This window comes from Suncus etruscus, chromosome 3 (genome assembly GCF_024139225.1).
Source record: "Suncus etruscus isolate mSunEtr1 chromosome 3, mSunEtr1.pri.cur, whole genome shotgun sequence".
Lineage (NCBI taxonomy): Eukaryota > Metazoa > Chordata > Mammalia > Eulipotyphla > Soricidae > Suncus > Suncus etruscus.
Window position 1 is genome coordinate 98,047,673 of NC_064850.1, and position 20,265 is coordinate 98,067,937.

Genomic DNA, 20,265 nt, shown 5'->3' on the forward strand with positions numbered 1-20,265 from the left:
TGTTGGGTTTCAGTCTGGTTGACCTGTCCAGTGTTGACAAAGCCGTGTTAAGATCCCCCACAATTATTGTGTTGTTGTTGATATTATTTTTCAGATTTGTCAACAGTTGTATTAAATATTTTGCTGGCCCCTCATTTGGTGCATATATGTTTAGGAGAGTGAATTCTTCCTGCTCTACGTACCCCTTGATTAATATAAAATGTCCGTCTTTGTCCCTTACAACCTTCCTGAGTATAAAGTTTGCATTATCTGATATTAGTATGGCCACTCCAGCTTTTTTATGGGTGTTGTTTGCTTGGATAATTTTTCTCCAGCCTTTTATTTTGAGTTTATGTTTGTTCTGTCTATTCAGGTGCGTTTCTTGTAGGCAGCAGAAGGTTGGATTGAGTTTTTTGATCCATTTAGCCACTCTGTGTCTCTTAACTGGTGCATTTAGTCCATTAACATTGAGAGAAAGAATTGTCCTGGGATTTAACGCCATCTTTATTTCAAAATTTAGTGTGTCTTTTGGGTAGTCTTGTCTTAGATTAGGTCTTTCAGTTTTTCTCTTAAGACTGGTTTTGTGTCTGTGAAGTTTCTGAGCTTTTTTTTGTCTGTGAAACCATGTATTCTTCCATCAAACCGGAAAGTGAGTTTTGCTGGGTATAGTATTCTGGGTGAAGCATTCATTTCATTCAGTCTTGTCATGATATCCCACCACTGCTTTCTGGCATTGAGTGTTTCTGGTGACAGGTCTGCTGTAAATCTCAGGGAAGCTTGCTTGAACGTGATTTCCCCTTTTGATCTTGCTGTTTTCAGAATTCTGTCTCTATCTGTGGGATTTGTCATTTTGACTAGGATGTGTCTTGGGGTGGTTTTTCTGGGGTCTCTTTTGTTTGGTACTCTTCGGGCATGCAGGATTTGGTCACATATATTCTTTAGCTCTGGAAGTTTCTCTTTAATGATGTTCTTGACCATTGATTCTTCCTGGAAATTTTCTTCCTGGGTCTCTGGGACTCCAATGATTCTTAATTTGTTTCTGTTGATCTTATCATAGACTTCTATTTTCGTCTGTTCCCATTCTTTGACTAATTTTTCCATTGTCTGCTCATTTGCTTTAAGTTTTTTGTCCAATCTCTCCTGCTGTATGGAATTGTTATGTATCTCATCTTCCACAGCACCAAGTCTATTCTCAGCTTCTGATACCCTGTCCCAGCTCTTATCCATTTTGTCATTCACTTCGTTTACTGACTTTTTCAGTCCTGTTAGTTGACATGTTATTTCAGTTTGGAGTTTTGTGATTTCTGCCTTCATATTTTCTTGGTTCTTATTAGTGTTCTGTTCAACTCGATCCATGGTTTCTTGGAGTCTGTTGAGCATCTTCCATATTGCTCGTCTGAAGTCCTTATCTGAGAGGTTGATTAGTTGGTCAGTCATTATCTGGTCCTCAGAATTGTCATCTTCATTCTCTATGTCTGATGCTGGCCTGCGTTGTTTCCCCATTGTCACACTTGTATTGTGGGTTTTTCTACGTGTTGTGGTGGTATTCATTGTCTATATGATGTAGGCAGCACACTCCTCTGGCTCCTCCCTTTCTGGATGGGCTGACTTGCCTCTAAGGGAGGGGAGTCCTCCGTGGATGAAGCCTCACACTGGGTCAAATCTTAGGCCCGAGCATGCAACAGAGAAGACAGTCCAGAGAGAAATGTTTGCTTCTGTGATATAGCGCTGTTCTTAGTGTGATTTTTCCTTCTTGTTGCAATGGAGTTCTTTCCTTAGAAAGAGTGCACGGCCGCGTAGTGAAGCGGAGCGGCCGTGCTCCTCTGAGCCTCTTTTTGCCCCACTCGCAAGAGTTTCACGCAAGAGGACAGTAGACAGACATAGACAGGTCACACTCACAGTCTTTCACAGTTGAGCCCCACTGGGCCGGTGTACTTTCGCGGATTTTCCCCGCCTGGTGTCACACACAGGGAGCCCTAAATTTATTTCTTGCCTTTTATTTCCCTCAAGGAAATAACACTGGGCAGAAAGTGTAGAGCTCTGGTATGTGGTTTAAATGTATAGTAATAACTACAGGATATTTTAGGGTTGGAATGAATTACAAAGATGGCTATAACTCATCATTAATTGTACTCATCTCGTTTGACCGTGCAGTCATTTTTTTTTATCAAAACAAATTTTCTACCATTTTCTCTCTTCTTTCTCTGTAACACTTATCCCGCTTCATATCATCTCATATTTCCATTAATATGTCATTATTTTTAATTTTTTAATTTTTTACTTATTCTTTGGTGAGCTTCATTTCCCTGTCTACAAGCTTAGTTGTCCATTTATTTACTTTATAAATTCTATTGCTAAATCCTTTAGATACTTTTTCAGATTATGTTTGTTCTTCACCTTACATATCACACGTATATAAAGTAGACAGTATATAATATACATGTGGATTGTTAGATTTGCTACCTCTGAATATTCTCACTTTGTACACTTATTCTCCTTTGGATTTGGTCACTTATCTTATGATAATTACTTTGAATTCTTTAGTAGATTATCTCTGTTTCATATTTTCTTTCATTTTGAACATATTCTTTTTATTTACATTGTACTCTCCTGTGTTTGTTTCCTTATATTATCTGAATCACTGTCACTATTGTGTTTGGAAGAATGACCTGTCATAAATATTGAAAGTTATTGTTTACTAATGCCATAGTTTTTGATTCTTTCTCCAACATTCTTGGTTGTCTTACTAGCTAGTTTATTTTTTTTTACTGGTCTTTCCATTTATGGGACCAAATTTATTTTAATAAACATATTCTTTAATATATTGAATACAGTTTAATATTTATTAATGAACAAATACCATGATGTACAGTAGAAAAGTAGTAGTTCATGATTAAGTTTCAGTCACATAATATACGACATCCTTCACCAGTGCACATTCTCCATCGCCAATGTCCCCAGTTTTCCTCCTGCTCTCCCCATTGCCCCCTCTACTCCACTCTCCCCTTATTTTCCATTTAGAAATTGTGATTCACAATATCGTTACATATATATCACTTTCTCTCCTTTCAACACCCAGTTCTAATTGTTTATTTCCAACTATCATTAGTAGACATAGTTTGTTTTTATTTAAACACCACGATTGTATTTAAACATAATTTGATTTAAACAAACATGATTGTAGTTGGGTTTCAGTCATACAAAGGACACCCCTCTTCACCAGTGCAACATTCACACCACCAATGCCCCTGATCTTCTATATTTGAGACAGGCATTCTTCTCTCACTCATTAACTTTGTTATGGTAGTTATTAATGTAGTTATTTTTATTTATTTATTTATTTATCTATTTATTTATTTTGGATTTTGGGTCACACCCTGGCATTGCTTAGGGGTTACTCCTGACTCAATGCTCAGAAATCGCTCCTGGCAGGCCCGGGGGATCATATGGGATGCCGGGATTTGAACCACCAACCTTCTGCATGCAAGGCAAATGCCTTACCTCCATGCTATCTAATGTAGTTATTTTTCTAAGTGCACTCACCACTCTTTGTGGTGAGCTTCATATCGTGAGTTGGTCCTTTCAACCCTCATCTCTAGGCATTATAACAATAATGTCTTCTATTTTTCTTAAAATCCATAGATCAGTTAGATTATGTCTTCTAGTTTTAACCAGTGTTTTTATTTTAAGAAGAAAAAAGAGATACATAGAGAGATATAATATAAATATAATCAACTTTTAGTCAGTCCCTTTTGCAGAAAATATTAGCTTTACATAAGACTTTTATTAATTTTTGTTCTTCCTCCCAATGTGACAGTTTGCTCTGCCAGTGAATAGATTATCTTCTTTTAAGAATGAAGTATACTGGGGCCGGAGAGATAGCATGGAGGTAAGGCGTTTGCCTCTCATGCAGGAGGTCATCGGTTCGAATCCCGGCGTCCCATATATGGTCCTCCCGTGCCTGCCAGGAGCAATTTCTGAGCCTGGAGCCAGGAATAACCCCTGAGCACTGCCGGGTGTGACCCAAAAACCACAAAAAAAAAAAAAAAAGAATGAAGTATACTATGCTTTCATCCTTTAGCATTAAATTAAATTTAGAATATTTGATAATAGGAATGATTTTTTAAATGAATTTTTAGGAGTCAGCCAGCTTTATTTCCCGGTCCTAACCGCCATGTACATTTCTTCACATGGCTTCTATACTGAGCCTTTTCCAAGCAGCCACTTCTTTGCTCCTTCTCTCGCTCTGTCTTTCTTTGGTTCTTCTCCAGCTGCTCTCCAGGCTGCTTAGCCAGTTTGTTTTTGATTGGCCTCTGTAGTTCCAATGTTCCAATCTAGAGATCTCTTTTTGGGGGAACTGGTAAACAGAGGCTACTTTCAGTGAGGCATAGGGATCATATTTTAGAGCAATAACTTTTAATATCTCATTCTCAGACTTATTGGAAATAAAATATCCCATTTTTAAAGTATGCCAGTTATATGATTTATGAATTGGAATTTTTAAATCCTGCTGACTTCCAGATTCTTGGGGAGAGCTGGAAAAGTGGGGTTTCTAAATGAGTGTTTAATTTCTAATTTTCATATTATTTGCCTTTATAAAACTTTCTTAATCTGAAGCCACAAAGAGTCTTCTATATCACCTAGTAAAAGTGTTATAGCTCTTTTTTGCACATTACTTATATATTATATCAGGTATTTATACTTCTATATATATGAGCAAAAGCCACAATTTTATTATTTTTCTTATTAATATGTATTTATTCCAAACCATTGCTTTAGAATAACATTAATTCTCCACTATTGAATCATGCCAACAGTAATAAACCAAGTATTCAAATTTGGATGGGTTCATTTTTGGCATCTTTTTATGCTTTATTGGCTTATTTATCTTCATATTAAAATCACATTCTCTTAATTATCAATGCTCTATAATAAGTCATGATATATGGGTGGGGCAAGTCTTCAAAATATTATTCTCAGAAAAGGATCTTAATTGTTCATAATATATATATATATATATATATATATATATATATATATATATATATATATATATATATATATATAATTTGTTTGTTTGTTTTTTGGGGGTCACACCCGGCAGCACTCAGGGGTTACTTCTGGCTCTATTTGAAAGAGCAAAAGAATTGAAGTTGATTTAAATCTTGTGATAAGCATACTAATACGTGGGTTATTCAGGTTCCAGTGTCGTATTATTTTTTTGTTTTTCCAACTTCCAGTATTAAATTTTAAGATTTATTTTTTGTTTGTTTGTTTGTTTTTGGGCCACACCCAGTGACGCTCAGGGTTTACTCCTGGCTATGCACTCAGAAATCCCTCCTGGCTTGGGGACCATATGGGACACGGGGGGGGGGGGGCGGGGATCCAACCACGGTCTGTTCTTGGTTAGCGCAGGCAAGGCAGATGCCTTACCACTCTGACTCCTAGATTTTAAGATTTCAAAATATGGTTTCTTTTAGGTAACTTCGTTGAAATTTATAACATCATATACGTTTTATTGAAAGTGCACTCAAATATTTTTTCAGATGTTTTTACATGCTTCTTAGAATAATTTTCTCTACTGTTTTTTTGTATATGTACTTAATCAAGGTAAGAGGACAATAAAAATGTAAGTATGGTTCAGATTTATATATTGGCTCATTCCTATTATGAGATTAATAAGATCTGTAATAGTTTGTGATCACCAGTTGATTATTGAGAAATTTAATTTTCTTCGAAATATTTGATGTAGTAATTACCCTGCCATTTACGTCACACTCAAGATCATATTTCTGCTTACATTTCTTGGTCTTATGAATCTGCTCTTTTTAATGAAACATCAAATTTCATTTAAAGCATTTTCAATGTTTTATTACTTCAAATATTAAAAGTTAATGTTATAGGATTTCTCTACTTAGTTTTTGACTCATGACTTTGGGAATTGTTAATGTAATCTTAGGCATATACCATAGGAATTATAATTTAAAAATACTTAAATAACTGTTTAAAATATATACATATATGACTTAAGAAACTTGAATTATGATGTGTTTTAATGTGTTTACACGAATTTGAATCCAATTTTCAAAAGCAATGGTGTTTGAATGAGAGGGAAAAATAAAATGACAATAATAAATAAAATTCACATGCAGATATACCAAACTTATATATGTATGTGTGAGAGAGAAACAGGAAGAGAGTCTGTATTTTGACAATGTGAGGAAGATGCTTGAAATTTTCATTGACTAACTTGTCATAGTGAAGCATGGATTTTCTGAATATTTATAAATGTGATATTTTGTTTGATTTTTGGGCCATACCCACTAGAGCTCAGGGGTTATTCCTGACTCTGTGCTCAGAAATAGCCCCTGGCTTGGGGGACCATTTGGGATGCCCAGGATCGAACCCTCGTCTGTCTTGGGTGAGCCATATGCAAGGCAAGCTCCCTACCACTGTGCTACCATTCTGGCCAATACAAAAGTCAATTGAAGGGAATTCCTTAATCACCTAAAATCTAATTTCAGATCTCTTGTCTCTCCTGATTTATATCAGTATCCCTCCCCATTTTCATCATGTATCAGATGGGTGTTTCTCAGTAGTGAGTTAGTTATGCCAACACATGTGTAGTAAAAGAGATTACATAAGAGTGGGTAGCAGTCTGGATCTCTTTCAGAGATAGAAACCAGATGTAGAAATTTAAACGGAGGGAATTTCTATGGACAGGCAGACAAGTGTTGCATCCTCAAGTCTGCAGTTGCTATAGTACCTGACAGTGGCTATTGTGCCAGGGCTCATCAACTTGGGAAGAAAATGGTGGAATGTGGTCAGTAGTGCTAAACAACATCAGCAGACCTATTTTCTACTAGGCTATTTGTGTTTGCCAATGACTGATCATTTCTGTAGTGGCAGGTTCAAAATGATGAGGAAAGCATCTATGCTCTATTTTTCCCCCTGCCCGCCACACCCAGTGACGCTCAGGGTTTACTCCTGGCTATGCACTCAGAAATCGATTATCTTGCCTTTTTTTCTTTTCTTTTCTTTTCTCTTTTCTTTTCTTTTTTCTTTCCTTTCCCTTTCTTTCCTTTTCTTTTTCTTCACCATCCTCTCAACTCATCTCCCCTTCCCCCTCCCCTCAGCTCTCCTCTCTTTCTGTCTCTGTCTCTGTCTGTCTCTCTGTCTCTCTCTCTCTCTCCTCTTCCTTCCCTCTTCCCTCCTCTTCTCTTTATTCATTTTCTTTTCTGCTTTTGAGCCATATTGAACAGTGCTCAGAGATTGATTACTTTTGATGTTGCTCAAAACTTACTTCTGCTGGGGCCCAGGGGACCACATGTAGTGCTGGGGATCAAACTTAAGTTTGCTAGCACCTATACTATCTCTCAGTTTTATGTGATTCATTTTTATTTTTTACCAGGCTTGGACTTCCACCAAATGTTCTACTGTTTAAACAAAAGCTAAATGTTACAAACAATGGTAGGTCTGTTAGCTAATTTTTTTTTGTCTTTCAAGCCCTTTCAGACCAAGTATTTTTTCCTATGCCTTCAGTCAGATACAAGTAGGAGTGGGGAGATGCTGATTTGATATAGCTTGGAGTAGGCAACTGATATTCAGCCCACCATTGCTCTGTACTTGGCTCAGTATGGTAGAATTTGTCTTCGGAGTGCTTCTTGTTTCAAAAGGCTTCAGAATTTTTGATTCCCTGCCAGTTGCTGGAGGTCACTAAGGTGCATTAAGTGCTGACTTCAATATTCACATGGTTTTGTTGCTGTCTCCTAAACAGGTTTTGTAAGAGTAGAGTTTTATGGCTAAGGTATGGCTTTCTGCTTCTTCTTTTCCCAAGACAATTTTCTATGTATTAGAAGCTTCATTTTCACTTCTTTTTTTGTAATGGAGTTAGCAGACCTTGGTTTTCAAATGACTACTCTGCTTTCTCTAAGGGAAGGGCATTCTTCTGGAGTTGATGACTGGGTTTCAGCAAAAATTTTAGTAATAAGGATTCTACATTTAATTGATTTTTTTATTTAACATCTTTATTTTTTAGTTAAAATTAAAAATTTTGTCACCATAAAATTTCAAAATAATTCATGATATTGTTTTTATTATTCTTGTGGGGTATCGGTGTGCTTTCAGGTTATTTTGTTTTCTGCAATATTGGCCCATCTTCTCAAACAAGAACTCTTTTGTAATTTTTTTTGGATGTTTTCTTTGTTTGGGAGTCACACTAAGTGGTATACAGGGATTACTCTTGGTAGTTCTCAGGGTACTGTATTTGGTGCTGGTGATAGAACATGAATCTGTTGCCTGCATTTAATTGCCTTCAGTTATTTCTCTGGCCCTTATTAGGAGATAATTTTGGTACATCTTTTCCAGTATAAAGGTAAAAAATAAAAGCATAAACCAACATATGAATCTAAGATTCATTCTTTGCTGCTGGGAGGACAATCAAAAAAGATACAGGTCAAGAGAACTATTTTTTAAATGTACTTTTTATTTTTTGCATTTTTTAATCATCATGAATTACAAAGTTATTTAGGATTCAGTTTCAGGCTTACAATGATTAAGCGACAGCCACTTCAGCATGGCCCCCAGTTTCCCACACACCTATATGCAGCATCTTTTCCTTTTTTTTTATGGTTTGCACTACTGTAACCAAAAGTGTATCATGAATATCATTTTACCTTCTGCAAGAAAGAGCTTTTTTTTTTGGGAGGGTCACACCTAGCTATGCTTAGGGAGTACTTGCAGCTTTTCACTCAGGATTTACTCCTGGCAGTGCATGAAAGAACCATATATAATGCTAGGTATTGAATCTAGACAAGTCACATGCTAGGTAAATAAATGCCTTATTCTCTGTACTATTTTGCCTGCCCCAAGAAAGATATTTAGCCGCACCAAATGCTTTGGTTGGAAAAGATGAAAAATAATGTCCTCAAACCAGCTATCTCTGCATGAACACATAAAGAAGTGTTTTGTTTGTTTGTTTTGTTTTTTATTTTATTTTATTTTATTTTATTTTATTTTATTTATTTTTTTATTTTTTCTGGTTTTTGGGCCACACCCGGCGGTGCTCAGGGGTTACTCCTGGCTGTCTGCTCAGAAATAGCTCCTGGCAGGCACGGGGGACCATATGGGACACTGGGATTTGAACCAACCACCTTTGGTCCTGAATCGGCTGCTTGCAAGGCAAACACTGCTGTGCTATCTCTCCGGGCCCTTGTTTTGTTTTTTAATAGGAAAAGGAATGGGACAGTATACAGACAGCTGAGCTCAAGGACAATAAATCTCTTCATGGGCTGGTCTCCTGAGGTGCCTCTTTTCTTATCCACAAATCTAAACATAGGACAAGTAATAAGAAATATGGTACTTATCTTTTTTGAGAATTGTGGGGGTTTGAGTGTATCCTGCAGTTCTTAGCAACTATTCCTGGCTCAGCATTCAGGAATGATATTTAGTGATGCACAGGGGCAAAACCAAGTTTAGCTGTCTACAACACATGCTTGCAATCTTGTCTCCTGTACTATCTCTCCAGTCTACATCTTTAGGCTTTTGGGTAGAAGGAAGTTTGCTGCTTCTAATGTTTTTGGGCCTATTTTTCTACATCAAATTAAAATACTTCTACATAGAAAAGCAATAATCAAGATAGAAAGAAGAGGTAAGCAGATATTTATTCATTTTCTTTACTTGAAGAAGCTCATAGAGTTTTCTAGAGGTAGAGTTTGAAGAGAAGATAGATGAATTAGTCATGAATAAGCCATGACATGGCCTAGTCCTTTCTTATGTTATTGCATCCTGGACTTTCTTAACATTAATTACTGACTTCCTTTGGCCCCATTTTTATTTATGAGATTCCTTTTTCATTCCCACACAGTGCCATAGGACATGCCGATTTTGAGGCTGTGATACAGGAATTGTATATTAAAATAAAAGAGTAAGAATATAAGGTGCTTAGGGCTTGGAAAAAAGTACTAGGAAAAAAATTGACTTTTTGGATAACATGCTTTGGCTACCCAAAAGCAAGAGGTGCTGGCCATAGTGGAATTGTGAGAAAATATCAGGTAATCCTTCTGTTGCAGGCAGATAGAAGATAACATTGGTGGTGGGAATGCCCTTCATTCATTGTCACTATGTATCGTAAATAATTCTGTGTAAATGAACTTCAGTCACAATAAAATAAATAAATAAATAAAGAAAGAAAGGTAAAATTTGGAGAAAGAAAATTTCAAAAGCATTTGCCTAGTCCTGAAGTAGACCAGACTTCTAAAGATCACATTGCACTGAGATGCAAGACCACATCCTGCTGATATGCAAAACCACATCCCACTGAGATCCTGCCCTCTTTGGAGATGAAAAGACTGGGCATTACTCAAAAACAGAAACTGAGGCACAACTCAGAGATAGGAAAAGGAGAAGCTACAGGACAATCTAAAGGTCTTTCTAAGACTATGAAAAGACCATTGAAAGTCCAAGGTTTTCCCTGTGATAATGTTCAGATACATTTTATGAATGCAGAGATCTCTAGGCCAAGATAGTTTGGAGAAATTATATAGAAGCTTCTCCCAAAAACTATTCTTGGGTTTTCTCAAATCTGTAGATGCCTGTATTCTCTCTTGAATTTTCTTCTTTCCTCACACTTCACTAAGTAGATTTCTTTCTTTCTTTCTTTTTCTTTTTTTTTTGGGGGGGGGGGGTCACACCCGGCAGTGCTCAGGGATTTTTCCTGGCTCCAGGCTCAGAAATTGCTCCTGGCAGGCACGGGGGACCATATGGGACGCCGGGATTCAAACCGATGACCTTCTGCATGAAAGGTAAATGCCTTACCTCCATGCTATCTCTCCGGCCCCGATTTCTTTCAATAAAAACTATTTTGCCTCATTGTTTTCCTCCTGAGTATTTTTTTCCCAAGGAAGGCTAAGGGCAAAATTTACCTTTACAAGTGAGGACTGACTTTCAATTTGTGCAAAGAAAAATCCATTCCAGCTCGAGGTAATAGCACCTTCAGAACTCAGGTAGTGGAAACCCATATCCACACTCATGCAGAACCAAGTGGGTTTCAGGTGCAACATGATGACTGCCTCCTGGGGCTGATGAAAGGCAAATATTTATGCAATATATATATTTATATGTTATATATGTAATATAATATATATTTATATATATGTGCTTATAGAAGACTTTTCTAGTTTTGAGATCAACAGCTCTTTCCCTGGGATGACTGAGGTGGATCTCATAGAAAGGTGGAATCATGGAAGCATGTTTTCTTGAAAGTATGTTTTCCCTTAGGCACCACTTTATCAAACTCTCCTACAACACTCATTAGGTAATTAACAATATATGAGGTTTGATTTTTTTAGGAAGTCTAGATGTTAGTGGGGTCAGGTGTTTAAAGTTAAAATTGCTCTGGGGGTGAGAGCATTTAAGTATAACTAAATCCTCCAGTATTTATCACCAGGACTAGGGTTCAGAGTAGCAGAACAGATTAGGTTGTGCCTATACTTAGGGCAGACTTCATCAGTACATGCCCAACTGCCACCTCCCTCTTTTAGCTGTGCAGGGAACTGATAGAAGCCTTTTTCTCCATAAAGTGCCTTTAACATGCTCTCCTGAAAGACTTTAACACCCAGCTCACTTTAAAGGGGAAGTATTTAAATGAGTTTCTGATATATCATAAAGCACTTTTATGCCAGAATGTGTGGATTTGTGAGGAGGCAATAAATTGGTTTTTGAAAAAAAGAAAAAAAAGGCCAAAGAACAGCAACAGCATTAAGGAAAGATGGGGGATATTTTACAGCTGTGAAAGAAGAGTTTTCAGATGGTAAAGACAAGCAGCCATGAATTCCTATTAAAAAGATAACTAAAACAAACACTGATATCAATATATCATAACATATTAATTTATAGATTTATATGATATAGCAATTATTTTTATGAATATATAAAAGGTGTATATTTAAAAGTCAGTGAAAACCATAGGGAGGCATATTTAAATAAACATGTACAAATATACCAAAGTAATAACATGCAATCTCTGGAAAACAATAAAGGGATGCAATTCTCAATCTCTGGAACACCTCACAATCCTTTGTCTTACTTCATAATTCTCTCTTGAATTCCTTTTTATGTATTACACAGTCTCATCTGTGCCCCTTCACTCCAACACAAAAGTAAACTAAAATAAAGAGGATTTCTCTGAGCTCTTTCTTTCTTCTTTCTCCTCTGCTTTCTCAACTTTGCTTTCCTTCTCCCCCTTTTTTCAAACACACTTCATTTTCCTTTGTTCCTTTGTATTTTCCCTTTTTACTCTTGTATCCTAAGTAACAGTTATTTGCTGCTCTTTTTTAAGTCAGTCTTAGCAGAGTCCTTGACCAGGTCTGAGAATCTGCTGAGGGCAGAGGCAAGGAAAGGAGGGGGAGAAACCTCTCTCTTCACTTGGGTGGGTGGAGAGTCTAGGCACATTAATGGATTATAAATCCTGCCCCTTCATACTTTCTCCTCATTAATCTTTGTTGGCTTCTGCAAAGAACTATTCAATATTTAAACATTCTCCGAGAAGTTCCTTGAATTTACAATCTAAGGCCACACTATCAGTTCTCTTCACTGAATTTTACATAATTTCCCTTGGTTCTGTGAAAAGTGCACCCAGGTGTTGCAAATGAAATCTACCTCCTCCCAATTGTCCCAGTGCATACTTGCAGTTTACATCTTAAAAAAATGTGAACATAAATTTGTATTTAAATCTTTTACTTCTAGTTTCTAGACTGCTTTTAACTTGTGAAAAACTGTGTTCTCCTAGTAACTAAGTTCACAGACCCATGATAACAAGCATATTTGTAGTTGGGTTTCAGTCATAAACAAAATACCCCTTCACCAGTGCAACAATCCCACCACCAATGCCCTCTTTCCCTGTCTGTATTCGTGACAGGCATTCTACTTCTTTCATTCTTTGACATTGTCATGCTAGTTGTTAGTGTAGTTATTTCCCTAACAGCGTTTACCACTCAGGCCCATGTTTTTTGAGGCATTCCTCTATATAGGTAAGCAACTGTTTCGGAAATGGCCTTCAGTGTACACTAGAATCCAGCTTATATATAGCTCTGCCACCATGGAACATGTTAAAAGCCATCAGACTCCATGCAGTCTTCAGATTTTTTTTACTGACCTGAAAACTGTTGTAAGCAGAAAAAATAGGGGAAATGGCCTCTGAAAATGAGTTTTCCAGGAAATAAAAAAACTAAGATAAAATTGCCTATAACTGAGGTATTACAAGGACATGAAGACCACCTTCCTTTGAAATGCAAATGAAGATTTCTATGCAGCTGGAGAAAATGAGCCGTCACCCAGATGTAGAAACTGAAGATCTACCCAGGGAAGGGTAGACCCCTCAGAAGAGAAGCTTCAAGAGACACTAAAGAAGCCCAGAATCCAAGAGCTACCCACTGAGTGGGAGAAACTATTCACCCAATACCCATCAATTAAGGGGCTAATATCCAAAATATACAAGGCACTGACCAAACTTTACAAAAAAACCCATCAAATCCCATCAAAAAATGGGGAGAAGAAATGATGGACAGACACTTTGACAAAAAAGAAATACAAATGTCCAAAAGGCACATGAAAAATTGCTCCACATCACTACATTCAGGGAGATGGAAATCAAAACAACTATGAGGTACCATCTCATGCCACAGAGATTGGCACACATCACAAAGAAGGAGAACAAGCAGTACTGGCAGGGATGTGGAGAGAAAGGAACTCTTATCCACTGCTGGTGGGAATGCCATCTAGTCCAACCTTTATAGAAAGCATTATGGAGATTCCTCCAAAAACTGGAAATTGAGTTCCTATACAATCCAGCTATACCACTTCTAGGGATATACCCGAGCAACACAAAAATACAATACAAAAATTCCTTCCTCACACCTATATTCATTGCAGCACTATTTACAATAGCCAGTCTCTGGAAACAACCAAGATTCCCTTCAACAGATGAATGGCTAAAGAAATTGTGGTACATATATACAATGGAATATTATGCAGCCATCAGGAGAGATGAAGTCATGAAATTTTCCTATACATGGATGTACATGGAACCTATTATGCATGAGTGAAATAAGTCAGAGGAAGAGAGATAGATGTAGAATAGCCTCGCTCATTTATGGGTTCTAAGAAAAATAAAAGATATACTTGCAATAATTTTCAGAGACAAAAGAGAGGAAAGCTGGAAGTTCCATCCAGCTCACTACATGAAGCTTACCACAAAAAGTGATGAGTGCAGTTAGAGAAATAACTACATTGAAAACTATCATAACAATGTGAATGAATGAGGGAAGTAGAAAGCCTGTGTATAGTACAGGTGGGGGTGGGGTGGAGAGGAGGCAGATTTGGGGCATTGGTGATGGGAATGTTGCACTGGTGAAAGGGGGTGTTCTTTACTTGACTGAAACCCAACTACAATCATATTTGTAATCAAGGTGTTTAAATAAAGATATTAATTTTAAAAAAGGTCATGATAAGTATATGAAAAAACCATCAAGAGTCCAAGTATTTTTCCCTGGGAAAATGCCAGTTTAACTTTTTAACATGTAGACAATCTCTGGCCAAGACAGTTTATCAGAGAGCATACTATAAATTAACTTTTTAAAATTGATGTGGGATTCATTCTGCATCCTGGAGACTTGTCCTTTTTCTCTCTATTCTTCCCTTTTAGAAAAGGTAGTGTTTTAAACATGTGTTTCTCTCTTTTTCTGTCCCTTCATTTTTCTTTAATGAGTGAGAGAAGTAGAATGCCTGTCTTAAATACAGGCAGGGGATGGGGGAAGAGGGAGAGGTGGGGCACTGGTGGTGAGAATGTTGCACTGGTGAAGAGAAGTGTTCTTTTTATGACTGAAACCCAACTACAAACATGTTTGTAATTATGGTGCCTTAATAAAGGTATTTAAAAATAAAAATAAATACAAAAATTAAAATTGTTGACTTGATTATTTTTGTCTCCTCCTGAAATTCTTCTCTGGTAGGGAATACATATCCTGGATCACATACACCAAGGTAAAAACTCACTTTTTTTTCCTGAGAAAAGCAATATTTTGCTCAAACCTGAGTTTATGGCTTTCCAAGAACTCATGTTGAGGACTATTTTCTGTGCCCTGCAGAACAGGGTATCTTCAAGTGAGGCTGAAAGCTGCCTCGTGGAACTGGTGGAACACTAGTATCTACGCCATCTAGATGCTCAGAGCAGATGATTATGTCCAGAACTGGGTCAAGCAAAGAGGTCCAGCACTTTTTTTTTCTCAAAGCTACACCCTTTGTGTCCTACTTTGCACAAGTACCTAAACAGAACCAAGAATATAAAATTGTTAAGGTTGAAATATATCTCATCTCACTATGTCAAGGAAAATAGATAGAATTTCATTATTTTAATGGAAACTTTCCAGATTATTTTTAAGATGGTAGACAGTATTTTGAAATAATTTTGAGTTACTTTTCATCTTTTGGATCATTGCAAGATATTATCTATGGATTTGTCTACGGACATTTTCAGACAAGAATACTAAATTTCCATCAAGAAACTTCATAACTTTGATCTATAGACTGGTACAGGTCCTAGTGTAGAAAGATATAAAGCCGAAACGTCTATATCTTGGTGGACATGTGAAAAAATAATTCTTTTTAAGGTGTTAAGGTTTGTGAATATTTTGTAGTTGTTACTTCGGATGTTCCTATTTGTCATATCTCATTCCATATATATGAAAATTTCTCCTTGGTCTAATGTTATTTGTTCCAGAGCTATTATGAAAGCAATTTTGTGATGAGAAACACTTATGAAAGTATATAAATTAATTTTATAGCAAAGATACCCATCAATCAGCCATGACATTAATGTACTAAAATTGTTATCAAGACAGAAACTTTCATTAATGTTTTGTCATCTATTTTTCTCATTGACTTACAGATTATTCCATCTATTTACTCTTATTTACCAATGCATTTGTGCATTTAGATTTTTATTTAACTATACTGAAAACCATATTCCATTAAGTGGGGAATATCAGCAAGAGACATATGAATATCACTATACTTATATAAGTTGCTGACGCACTTTTCCTTTAAACTGATTAGCACTAATTAAAATAGGATATTCTATCTAAACAATTAATTTTGAGTATAAAATACATTACACATAATTGGGGGCCAGAGTGATAGCACAGTGGATAGGGCTTTTGCCTTGCATCTGACTGACCTGGGACAGACCCAAGTTCTATCCCTGATATGGTCCCCAAATCCTGCTAAGAGTGATTTTCAAGCACAGAGCAGGAAGTAACCCTGAGTGCTGCTGGGTGTGGCCCAAATACCAAATAAATAAATGAATAAATAAATAAGTAAATAAATTAGAAAATGCATTACAAATAATAAACTGCATTTAGTCATTAAGAAAAACTATATCATATTAGGAAGGAAACTTTTTATAGGTCACTCCTATCTAATTTTTATAAATCAAGAATAAATGGAAGTACTCTGTATATTTTAGATTTTGTATGTATTTTGTATAATTGAGTCAACTGATAAAAGGGTACAACAAAAACTTGGATAGACTCATCTAAATATCAAAAGAGAGGCAAAACTAGCAGCCAAAACTCATGTATAGAACAGTTTCAAAGATAATATTAGGCCCCATAAGTGGGGCGGGGCAATCTCTCACCCTGCTAAAGCCCAGGCAGCTGAACACACAGACTCACTCTATAACTACTGTCCACATCAGTAATTCAGCTTCACCACTTTCTACTAATCTCTGCGGACTTCAAGCTGCTTAAAACTCCAGATATTCTGATTGTGTGGCTCAAATCTTCAGGGACTCTGGAGCCAGGCACGATTGCCTTCCCACATACTTCTCTAAATCCAGAGATCCTGTCAATCACACGGATGAACCTGTGCTATTTTCATATGAGCTCATCTACCCAGTTCCACAAATCTGTGAAGTCCTGGACTGTGCCATGGAACAGCTCCATAATTTTAATACTGACTTCCCAGTAGAAATAAACCAAATTACATGTAAAATTATCATAGAACTCACAAAAGTCCAACAAACAAAACCAACCACAAAATACACTAGTAGCAATAAAAGGTGGACAGTTTTCACAAATTTTCTTTTAATGAAGATTTTTTTTGATAATTCCATTACTATTTACTTTCACTAACCAATGTAAACCAAATTATTCATACCTGTCAAGGAGAAAACTTTAGGGAGATTGGGAAACTGAAGATAATACTGAAGAAAATGTGACAGTAGTGGTGGAATTGGTCTTGAAACATTCGGTGTCAGAAATAACTGCATTGTGAACACTGCTGAAAATCATTTGTTTAGAATGAATGAATTTAATCTAAAATAGTAAAACTACAAAACATTTGATAATAACTTAATTTTGAAAAATTTTCTTATTTTGGCACTCCAGTTAAACTGGTGCTACATATTTTACCATATATAATGGTGTCTTAAATATGCTGTCACACAACACAAAGAAGTAGACAGTATCAAACAATGACACATGTCTTGGCCTTGGATTAGAAAACTTTTCAACCGTGGTGAGAGATACAGGCAGAATGAAGACAGACCCAGAAGACATGAGGAAAGTGGTAGAAGACGTATATTTTAAGGATGGTGGAGTACATAATGATATATCAATGCTCTGAAACAACAATATTTTTACATGCTATCACAAAAGGCCTCAGGACAGAATTCACTGGTAAAGGACTTTGTATAAATTCTAAATTTGGTCTTGGCACCACAGAATATAGATTAAAAATAAACAAATATGCTGTAACAGTAATAAAGCAATAAAAATCTTCAATGCTTGAACTCACTTATTTCATTTTATATAATTTTATCTATTATATATGATCTATATTATACATATAATTTTATATAATTTATATAAGCTTAAAAATCTACAGATGTTGTTTACCAGGATAAAAATATAAATTACAACCCTGACCACTGTCGAGGTTTACTACGAGCACAGCTGCTATGCACTTCTGGGGTGTGGCCCCAAATCCAAAATTAAATATTAAAAATTTAAATTAAGAGTCCAGAGCAGGGGCCGGGTGGTGGCGCTGGAGGTAAGGTGCCTGCCTTGCCTGCGCTAGCCTAGGACGGACCGTGGTTCGATCCCCTGGCGTCCCATATGGTCCCCCAAGAAGCCAGGAGCAACTTCTGAGCGCATAGCCAGGAGTAACCCCTGAGTGTCACAGGGTGTGGCCCAAAAACCAAAAAAAAAAAAAAGAGTCCAGAGCAACAGCATAGTGAGTAGGGCATTTTCCTTGAACAAAGCTGACCTAGGTTTAATCTACGGCATCCTGTATGGTCCCCTAAGCCTGCCAGGAATAATTTTTGAGCACAGAGTCAGAAATGATACTTTAGCACTGCCAGGTATGACTCCAAAATTCCCCCCAAATTAAAAATTAAGAATATGGACATTTTATATTTCCTAACTTTTTTGCCTAAAATAACACACACACAAAAACTTTCATCTTGGAGAATGAGACAAGTAAAAGAACGAAATAGAGCTATATGAAATTGAGCATATGAGATATAATTTTCTGGTGAATGGCATTTTGTAGGTGCCAAATGGATTGCTAGCATTTCAATATAAGTAATGTTTACTTATGTATTAAATATAATATTTCACTCTACCAGGGAAATTGAGAACTGTCTGACAATCATGACTTCTTTAAATGCAATGAACACACACAGGGAACAGCAGTAGTGAGTCACTGAAAAATGAAAGAATTCAATTTAACTTCTGGCTTTCTTTTTAGAGAAAGCCATTTGAACATATACACACACAAGACCACTTGCTCAAATACATTCATTAACCATCTGCTCTGAAATAAAGGAGTAGAAACAATTCTTTAGCCAGTGTATCCAATAACTGCTAAAAAGCACATTTCAATCCTCTGTGGATACCATTTTTAGGAAGGAGAGAACATCAGCAATGAAGAGAAGACACAGGCTCTAATGAGCAGTGCGCTCATTCCAGCTGTCTGGTACTTGAATTCAAGCATTTTTACCTCATGCCACTGTGAATGAAATTTTTGACTTTGTTGTTGAATTTTCAAATAGATCTTTAACTAATACTATTTCCAAACTGAAAGAGTTGTTTGAAGAGAAATGCCCCAATCAGCCCTAATTCATGGAAGGGTTCTTTTCAATGCGATGGTTTCCACAGAGCATTACTGCCTCACTGGATCCTTGCTAAGGATGGTTGCACTGAAGATGAGAACTGAAAAATAGTGGATGTGTATAAAAATTTATTAAAGGCTCTTTCAGTCTTATTCTTTCCTAAGTCACTACCCAGGCTTTTCTGAGGATAAAATTTATAATTGAAAATTACAACTCTTGCTGTGTCCATGTTTCAGCAATGTCACTGCCCTCATAGGAGTGAACTGTCTTCTTCTTAGACAATAGGACAATGAAAGTAAGAAATGTGTACTTCCTTGCTTATTATGGAAGCTTCAGAAAAGCTTTACAATGCAGTATTATCCTTATATCAATAATACCTGCATAGAGAATTCACTGATAAATGAACCACAGATATTTATTGCATGTAAATGTTGTGCTATGGGGTTTACTCTAATAATTTTGAAAGAGAACGTATACATTTTTAACTTTTTGTCTTTCCTTACCTAGAAATCTTACATTATTCTTACATAATTTGTCCTGCCTAAACTACTAAAATATAAAGCCAAGCTCAAGTTCATACCTGAATCTTCTTATCCATAACTTCTTAGATAAGCTGCTTTAATATATACTTGGCTTTTAATTATACCCTGTGCTTTTTTTGTTTTTCCCCTTTTCATGTTGCACCATGATAGCCTCACAATTGATTTTATAACTAGTGCTGATTGATTGGTTTCTTCTCTTCCCTTAATTATTATTAGCATCTTCATCATTCTTGTCATCATCATCATCATTATTATTGTAGACAAATGAGTCAATAAAAGAAATCTATTTAGAAACAGACAGATACAAATATGTGGTTAAAATTCTCACCTCTGGTAAGAATATTGTGGTTTATAACAGAAAAGGAAGAAGAAAGCTTGCCTGTCAAAGCAAAGAAACAAAAATTTTGTATTCTTTTACATTTTTGTGAGAATATAATGGTCCTCTCTAATTGAGTTTGAAAATTCTATATTTGTATTTGAACTGTGGTTACTTTAGTTGCAATCTCTGTTTGAAAGTAGACAGTATATCTCAGTCCTATTTTTTTTTGACTCTTACTAAATGGCTGCTGCATGCAA